The sequence below is a fragment of the Cetorhinus maximus genome, unplaced genomic scaffold (genome assembly GCF_964194155.1).
Source record: "Cetorhinus maximus unplaced genomic scaffold, sCetMax3.hap1.1 HAP1_SCAFFOLD_3154, whole genome shotgun sequence".
In the NCBI taxonomy this organism is placed as follows: domain Eukaryota; kingdom Metazoa; phylum Chordata; class Chondrichthyes; order Lamniformes; family Cetorhinidae; genus Cetorhinus; species Cetorhinus maximus.
In genome coordinates this window covers 17344-27818 of record NW_027599077.1, presented here as the reverse complement: position 1 = coordinate 27818, position 10475 = coordinate 17344, and the positions used below count along the sequence as shown (strand labels likewise).

General features: G+C 51.3%; 1 long non-coding RNA gene across 1 annotated transcript; it reads right to left on the bottom strand.

Moving 5' to 3' along the window:
- Positions 1–3141: 3141 nt before the first annotated feature.
- Positions 3142–9699, bottom strand: LOC144677845 (uncharacterized). The gene is made up of 3 exons (XR_013575836.1): positions 9681–9699; positions 7969–8045; positions 3142–3183 (listed from the first exon to the last, which is right to left on the bottom strand). It is a non-coding gene; the product is annotated as an uncharacterized LOC144677845 (long non-coding RNA).
- Positions 9700–10475: the final 776 nt, after the last annotated feature.

Genomic DNA, 10475 nt, shown 5'->3' with positions numbered 1-10475 from the left:
CTCTCTCTCACACACACTCCTCTCTCTCACACACACACACACTCCTCTCTCTCTCACACACACACTCATCTCCCTCTGACACACTCCTCTCTCTCACACACACTCCTCTCTCTCTCACAACACAAATCTCTCTAACACACACATTCCTATCTCTCTCTCACACACACATCTCTCTCTCTCACACACACTCCTCTCCCTCTCACACACACTCCTCTCTCTCACACACAATCCTCTCTCTCTCACACACACACTCCTCTCTTTCAAACACACTCCTCTCTCTCACACACACTCCTCTCTCTCACACACACTCCTCTCCCTCTCACACACACACTCCTCTCTCTCTCACACACACACTCCTCTCTCTCTCACACACACACTCCTCTCTCTCTCACACACACACTCCTCTCTCTCACACACACACACGCCTCTCTCTCACGCACACTCATCTCTCTCACACACACTCCTCTCTCTCTCACACACTCCTCTCTCTCACACACACACTCCTCTCTCTCTCACACACTCCTGTCTCTCCAACACACACTCCTCTCTCTCCAACACACACTCCTCTCTCTCTCACACAAACACTCCTCTCTCTCTCACACAAACACTCCTCTCTCTCACACACACACTCCTCTCTCACACACTCACAGTGCTCCCTCTCACACACTCCTCTGTGTCTCACACTCACACTCCTCTCTCTCTCACACACACTCCTCTCTCTCTCACACACACTCCTCTCTCTCACACACACTCCTCTCTCTCACACAAACTCTCTCTCTCTCACACAAACTCCTCTCTCTCTCACACACACTCCTCTCTCTCACACACACTCCTCTCTCTCACACACACTCCTCTCTCACACACACACTCCTCTCTCTCTCACACACAATCCTCTCTCTCTCACACACACACTCCTCTCTCTCACACACACACTCCTCTCTCTCTCACACACACTCCTCTCTCTCTCACACACACTCCTCTCTCTCTCAGACACACTCCTCTCTCTCTCACACACACTCCTCTCTCTCTCACACAGACTCCTCTCTCTCTCTCACACAGACTCCTCTCTCTCACACACACTCTTTCTCACACGCAGTCCTCTCTCTCTCACACACACACCTCTCTGACACACACACTCCTCTATCTCTCTCACACACACTCCTCTCTCACTCTCACACACAATCGTCTATCTCTCACACACACTCCTCTCTCTCTCTCACGCACACTCATCTCTCTCATACACACTCCTCTCTCTCACACGCACTCCTTTCTCTCACACACACACTCCTCTCTCTCTCACACACTCCTCTCTCTCACACGCACTCCTCTCTCTCACACACGCTCCTCTCTCTCTCACTCACTCCTCTCTCTCACACACACTCCTCTTTCTCTCACACACACTCTTCTCTCTCATACACACACTCCTCTCTCTCTCATACACACTCCTCTCTCTCTCACACACACTCCTCTCTCTCACACACACTCCTCTCTCTCTAACATGCACACTCCTCTCTCTCACACGCACACTCCTCTCTCTCACACACACGCACTCCTCTCTCTCACACAAATACTCCTCTCTCACACACACACACTCCTCTCTCGCACAAATGCTCCTGTCTCTCTCACACACACACTCCTCTCTCTCTCACACACACTCCTCTCTCTCTCACACACACACTCCTCTCTCTCTCACACACACTCCTCTCTCTCACACACACACTCCTCTCTCTCACACACAAACTCCTCTCTCTCGCACACACTCCTCTCCCTCTCACACACACACACTCCTCTCTCTCACACACACACACTCCTCTCTCACACACACACACTCCTCTCTCTCACACAAACACTCCTCTCTCAGACACACACACTCCTCTCTCTCTCACACACACTCCTCTATCTCTCACGCACACTCCACTCTCTCTCTCACGCAAACTCCTCTCCCTCACAGACACACACGCTCCTCTCTCTCACACACACACTCCTCTCTCTCTCACACACACACTCCTCTCAGCTCACACACACACTCCTGTCTCTCACAGACACTCCTCTCTCTCCCTCACACACTCCTCTCTCACAGACACTCCTCTCTCTCACAGACACTCCTCTCTCTCACACACACTCCTCTCTCACACACACACTCCTCTCTCTCTCTCACACAGAATCCTCTCTCACTCTCACACAAACTCCTCTCTCTCTCACACAAACTCCTCTCTCTCTCACACAAACTCCTCTCTCTCACACACACACTGCTCTCTCTCTCACACACACTCCTCTATCTCTCACACACACTCCTCTCTCTCTCTCATGCACACTCCTCTCCCTCACAGACACACACGCTCCTCTCTCTCTCACACACACTCGTCTCTCTCTCACACAAACTCCTCTTTCTCTCACACACACTCCTCTCTCTCTCACACACACTGCTCTCTCTCTCACACACACTCCTCTATCTCACACACACTCCTCTCTCTCACACACACTCCTCTCTCTCACACACACTCCTCTCTCTCACACACACTCCTCTCTCTCTCACACACACACTCCTCTCTCTCACACACACTCCTCTCAATCTCACACACACACCTCTCTCTCACACACACACACACTCCTCTCTCTCTCGCTCAACACACATCTCTCTATCACACACATTCCGATCTCTCTCTCACACACGCTTCTCTCTCTCTCACACACACTTCTCTCTCTCACACACACACTCCTCTCTCTCTCACACACACACTCCTCTCTCACACACACACACTCCTCTCTCACACACACACTCCTCTCTCTCTCACACACTCTTCTCTCTCTCACACATACTCCTCTCTCTCTCACACACACTCCTCTCTCTGTCACACAGAATCCTCACTCTCTCACACACACTCCTCTCTCTCACACACACTCCTCTCTCTCACACACACTCCTCTCTCTCACACACACTCCTCGCTCTCACACACACTCCTCTCTCTCACACACACTCCTCTCTCTCACAAACACAATCCTCTCTCTCAAACACTACTCTCTTTCTCACACACACTCCTCTCATCTCACACACACACTCCTCTCTGTCACACGCACTCCTCTCTCTCTCACAAACACTCCTCTCTCTCACAGACACTCTTCTCTCTCACACAAACTCCTCTCTCTCACACACACACTCCTCTCTCTCTCTCACACACGCCTCTATCTCTCACACACACTCATCTCTCTCTCTCACGCCCACTCGTCTCCCTCACACACACAGACACTCCTCTCTCTCACACACTCGTCTCACTCTCACACAAACTCCTCTCTCTCTCACACACACTCCTCTCTCTCACACACACTCCTCTCTCTCACACACACTCCTCTCTCTCTCACACACACTGCTCTCTCTCTCACACACACACTCATCTCTCTCTGACACACCCCTCTCTCTCACACACACTCCTTTCTCTCTCACAACACACATCTCTCTAACACACACATTCCTATCTCTCTCTCACACACACATCTCTCTCTCTCACACACACATCTCTCTCTCTCACACACTCCTCTCTCTCACACACACACTCCTCTCTCTTTCACACACACACTCCTCTCACTCTCTCACACACACTCCTCTCTCACACACACACTCCTCTCTCTCACACGCACACTCCTCTCTCTGTCACACACACTCCTCTCTCTCTCTCACACAAACTCCTCTCCCTCTCACACACACACACACTCCTCTCTCTCACACACACACACACTCCTCTCTCTCACACAAACACTCCTCTCTCACACACACACACTCCTCTCTCTCACAAACGCTCCTCTCTCTCTCACACACACACTCCTCTCTCTCTCACACACACTCCTCTCTCTCACACACACACTCCTCTCTCTCTCACACACACTCCTCTCTCTCACACACACTCCTCTCTCTCACACACACTGCTCTCTCTCACACACACCACTCCTCTCTCCCACACACACTCCTCTCTCTCCCACACACACTCCTCTCTCTCCCACACACAATCCTCTCTCTCTCTCACACACACTCCTCTCTCTCACACACACTCCTCTCTCTCACACACACACTCCTCTCTCTCTCTGACACACTCCTCTCTCTCTCACACACACACTCCTCTCTCCCTCACACCCACACTCCTCTCTCTCTCACACCCACACTCCTCTCTCTCTCACACCCACACTCTTTTCTCTCACACACACGCATCTCTCTAACACACACACTCCTCTGTCTCTCACACACACACTCCTCTCTCTCTCACACACACACTCCTCTCATCTCACACACACACTCCTCTCTCTCACAGACACTTCTCTCTCTCTCTCACACACTCCTCTCTCTCACAGACACTCCTCTCTCTCACACAAACTCCTCTCTCTCACACGCACACGCCTCTCTCTCTCTCCCACACACTCCGATCTCTCTCACACACGCTCCTCTCTCACTCTCACACACACTCCTCTCTCTCACACACACACTCCTCTCTCACACACACACTCCTCTCTCTCTCTCACACACAATCCTCTCTCACACACACTCCTCTCCCTCTCTCTCACACACACTCCTCTCTCTCTCTGACACACTCCTCTCTCTCTCACACACACACTCCTCTCTCTCTCACACCCACACTCCTCTCTCTCTCACACCCACACTCCTCTCTCTCTCACACCCACACTCATTTCTCTCACACAGACACATCTCTCTAACACACACACTCCTCTGTCTCTCACACACACACTCCTCTCTCTCTCACACACACACTCCTCTCATCTCACTCACAGACTCCTCTCTCTCACAGACACTCCTCTCTCTCTCTCACACACTCCTCTCTCTCACAGACACTCCTCTCTCTCACACAAACTCCTCTCTCTCACATGCACACGCCTCTCTCTCTCTCCCACACACTCCGCTCTCTCTCCCAAACACTCCGCTCTCTCTCTCACACACACACTCCTCTCTCACACACACACTCCTCTCTCTCTCTCACACACAATCCTCTCTCACTCTGACAAAAACACCTCTCTCTCTCACACAACTCCTCTCTCTCACACACACACTCCTCTCTCTCTCACACACACTCCTCTATCTCTCACACACACTCCTCTCTCTCTCTCTCGCACACTCATCTCCCTCACACACACACACACTCCTCTCTCTCTCTCACACACACTCGTCTCTCTCTCACACAAACCCCTCTCTCTCTCACACACACTCCACTCTCTCTCACACACACTCCTCTCTCTCTCACGCACAATCCTCTCTCTCTCACACACACTCCTCTCTCTCACACACACTCCTCTCTCTCACACACATTCCTCTCTCTCTCACACACACACTCCTCTCTCTCACACACACTCCTCTCAATCTCACACACACACTTCTCTCTCTCACCCACACACACACTCCTCTCTCTCTCACACACTCCTCTCTCTCACACACACACTCCTCTCTCTCACACACTCCTGTCTCTCACACACACACACTCCTCTTTGTCACATGCACTCCTCTCTCTCTCACAAACACTTCTCTCCCTCACAGACACTCTTCTCTCTCAGACAAACTCCTCTCTCTCTCACACACACTCATCTCTCTCTCACACACACTCCTCTCTCTCTCTCACACACACTCCTCTCTCTCTCACACACACTCCTCTCTCTCAAGCACACAATCCTCTCTCTCTCACACTCACACTCCTCTCTCTCAAACACACTGCTCTCTCTCACACACACTCCTCTCTCTCACACACACTCCTCTCTCTCTCACACACACACTCCTCTCTCTCTCACACAGACTCCTCTCTCTCTCACACACACACTCCTCTCTCTCACACACACACTCCTCTCTCTCACACACACTCCTCTCTCTCACACACACTCCTCTCTCACACACACACTCCTCTCTCACACACACACTCCTCTCTCTCTCACACGCACACTCCTCTCTTTCTCACACGCACACTCCTCTCTCTCACACACACGCTCCTCTCTCTCTCACGCACACTCATCTCTCTCACACACACTCCTCTCTCTCTCACACACTCCTCTCTCTCACACACACACTCCTCTCTCTCTCACACACTCCTGTCTCTCAAACACACACTCCTCTCTCTCCAACACACACTCCTCTCTCTCTCACACACACTCCTCTCTCTCACACAAACACTCCTCTATCTCACACACACACTCCTCTCTCACACACTCACAGTCCTCCCTCTCACACACTCCTCTGTGTCTCACACACACACTCCTCTCTCTCACACACCCTCTTCTCTATCACACACTCTCTTCTCTCACACACACACTCCTCTCTCTCTCACACGCACACTCCTCTCTCTGTCACACACACTCCTCTCTCTCTCTCACACAAACTCCTCTGCCTCTCACACACACACACTCCTCTCTCTCACACAAACACTCCTCTCTCACACACACACACTCCTCTCTCTCACAAACGCACCTCTCTCTTTCACACACACACTCCTCTCTCTCACACACACTCCTCTCTCTCTCACACACACTCCTCTCTCTCTCACACATACTGCTCTCTCTCACACACACACTCTACTCTCTCTCTCACACTCCTCTCTCTCACACACACTCCTCTCTCCCACACACACTGCTCTCTCTCCCACACACAATCCTCTCTCTCTCTCACACACACTCCTCTCTCTCTCACACACACACTCCTCTGTCACACACACACACTCCTCTCTCTCACACACACTTCTCTCTCTCTCACACACACACTCCTCTCTCTCTCTCACACACACTCTTCTGTCTCTCACACTAACTCCTCTCTCTCACACACACTCTGCTCTCTCTCTCACACACACTCCTCTCTCTCACACACAATCCTATCTCGCTCACACATACTCCTCTCTCTCTCACACTCACACTGATCTCTCTCTGACACACTCCTCTCTCTCACACACAGACCTCTCTCTCACACACACACACATCTCTCTAACACACACATTCCTCTCTCTGTCTCTCACACACTCCTCTCTCTCTCACACACACTCCTCTCTCTCACACACACACTCCTCTCTCTCTCACACACACACTGCTCCCTCTCACACACACTCCTCTCTGACAAAAACTCCTCTCTCTCACAGAAACTCCTCTCTCTCACACAAACTCCTCTCTCTCACACACACACTCCTCTCTCTCTCAGACACATTCCTCTCTTTCTCACACACACACTCCTCTCTCTCACACACACTCCTCTCAATCTCACACACACACTTCTCTCTCTCTCTCTCACACACACACACTCCTCTCTCTCTCACACACCCCTCTCTCTAACACACACACTCCTCTCTCTCTCACACACTCCTGTCTCTCACACACACACACTCCTCTCTGTCACACACTCACTCCTCTCTCTCTCTCACACACACTCCTCTCTCTCTCACACACACTCCTCTCTCTCTCTCACGCCCACTCCACTCCCTCACACACACACACACACACTCCTCTCTCTGACACACTCGTCTCTCTCTCACACAAACTCCTCTCTCTCTCACACACACTCCTCTCTCTCACACACACTCCTCTCTCTCTCTCACACGCACTCCTCTCTCTCTCTCACACACTGTCCTCTCTCTCACACACACTCCTCTCTCTCTCACACACACTCCTCTCTCTCTCACACGCACACTCATCTCTCTCTGACACACTCCTCTCTCTCTCACACACTCCTTTCTCTCTCACAACACACATCTGTCTAACACACACAATCCTATCTCTCTCTCTCACACACACTCCTCTCTCTCTCTCACACACTCCTCTCTCTCTCTCACACACTCCTCTCTCTCACACTCACACTCCTCTCTCTCTCACATACACACTCCTCTCTCTCTCACACACACACTCCTCTCTCTCTCACACACACACTCCTCTCTCTCAAACACACTCATCTCTCTCACACACACTCTTCTCTCTCACACACACTCCTCTCTCACACACACACACTCCTCTCTCTCTCACACACACACACTCCTCTCTCTCTCACACACACGCACTTCTCTCTCTCTCACACACACACTCCTCTATCTCACACACACTCTTCTCTCTCACACACTCTCCACTCTCACACACACACTCCTCTCCCTCTCACACACACACTCCTCTCTCACACACAAACACTCCTCTCTCACACACACACACTCCTCTCTCTCTCAAACGCTCCTCTCTCTCTCACACACACACTCCTCTCTCTCTCACACACACTCCTCTCTCTCTCACAAACCTTCCTCTCTCTCTCACACACACTCCTCTCTCTCACACACACACTCCTCTCTCTCTCACACACTCCTCTCTCTCACACACACTCCTCTCTCCCACACACGATCCTCACTCTCTCTCACACACACTCCTCTCTCTCTCACACAAACACTCCTCTGTCACACACACGCACTCCTCTCTCTCACACACACTTCTCTCTCTCTCACACACACACTCCTCTCTCTCTCTCACACACACTCATCTCTCTCTCACACAAACTCCTCTCTCTCTCACACACACTTCTCACTCTCTATCACACACACTCCTCTCTCTCTGACAAAAACTCCTCTCTCTCATAGAAACTCCTCTCTCTCACACAAACTCCTCTCTCTCACACACACACTCCTCTCTCTCTCACACACATTCCTCTCTGTCTCACACACACTCCTCTCTCTCACACACACTCCTCTCAATCTCACACACACACTTCTCTCTCTCACACACACACACTCCTCTCTCTCTCACACACTCCTCTCTATCACACACACACTCCTCTCTCTCTCACACACTCCTGTCTCTCACACACACACAGTCCTCTCTGTCACACGCACTCCTCTCTCTCTCACAAACACTCCTCTCTCTCACAGACACTCTTCTCTCTCACACAAACTCCTCTCTCTCACACACACACTCCTCTCTCTCTCACACACACTCCTCTCTCTCTCACACACACTCCTCTCTCACTCTCATGCCCACTGCTCTCCCTCACACACACACACACACTCCTCTCTCTGACACACTCGTCTCTCTCTCACACAAACTCCTCTCTCTCTCACACACACTCCTCTCTCTCTCACACACTCCTCTCTCTCTCACACACACTCCTCTCTGTCTCACACACACACTCCACTCTCTCTCACACCCACACTCCTCTCTCTCTCACACCCACACTCATTTTTCTCACACACACACATCTCTCTAACACACACTCCTCTCTCTCACACACACACTTCTCTCTCCCTCACACACACACTCCTCTCTCTCTCACACGCACTCCTCTCTCTCTCACACACACACTCCTCTCAGCTCACACACACACTCCTCTCTCTCACAGACACTCCTCTCTCTCTCTCAGACACTCCTCTCTCTCACAGACACTACTCTCTCTCACAGACACTCCTCTCTCTCACACACACTCCTCTCTCACACACATACTCCTCTCTCTCTCTCACACACAATCCTCTCTCACTCTCACACAAACTCCTCTCTCTCTCACACAAACTCCTCTCTCTCTCACACAAACTCCTCTCTCTCACACACACACTCCTCTCTCTCTCACACACACTCCCCTATCTCTCACACACACTCCTCTCTCTCTCTCACGCACACTCCTCTCCCTCACAGACACACACGCTCCTCTCTCTCTCTCTCACACACACTCATCTTTCTCTCACACAAACTCCTCTTTCTCTCACACAAACTCCTCTTTCTCTCACACACACTCCTCTCTCTCTCACACACACTCCTCTCTCTCTCACACACACTCCTCTCTCTCTCACAAATACTCCTCTCTCTCTCACACACACTCCTCTCTCTGTCACACACACTCCTCTCTGTCTCTCACACACACTCCTCTCTCTCTCACACACAATCCTCACTCTCTCTCACACACTCCTCTCTCTCACACACACTCCTCTCTCTCACACACACTCCTCTCTCTCACACACACTCCTCTCTCTCAAACACACTCCTCTCTCTCACACACACAATCCTCTCTCTCAAACACTCCTCTCTTTCTCACACACACTCTCCTCTCTCTCTCTGACACACTCCTCTCTCTCTCTCACACACACACTCCTCTCTCTCTCACACCCACACTCCTCTCTCTCTCACACCCACACTCATTTCTCTCACACACACACATATCTCTAACATACACACTCCTCTCTCTCTCACACACACACTCCTCTCTCTCTCTCACACACACTCCTCTCTCTCTCTCACACACACTCCTCTCCCTCTCACACACACACACTCCTCTCTCTCACACACACACACTCCTCTCTCACACACACACACTCCTCTCTCTCACACAAACACTCCTCTCTCTCACACACACACTCCTCTCTCTCACAAATGCTCCTCTCTCTCTCACACACACACTCCTCTCTTTCTCACACACACTCCTCTCTCTCTCTCACACACTCCTCTCTCTCTCACACACACTCCTATCTCTCTCACACACACTCCTCTCT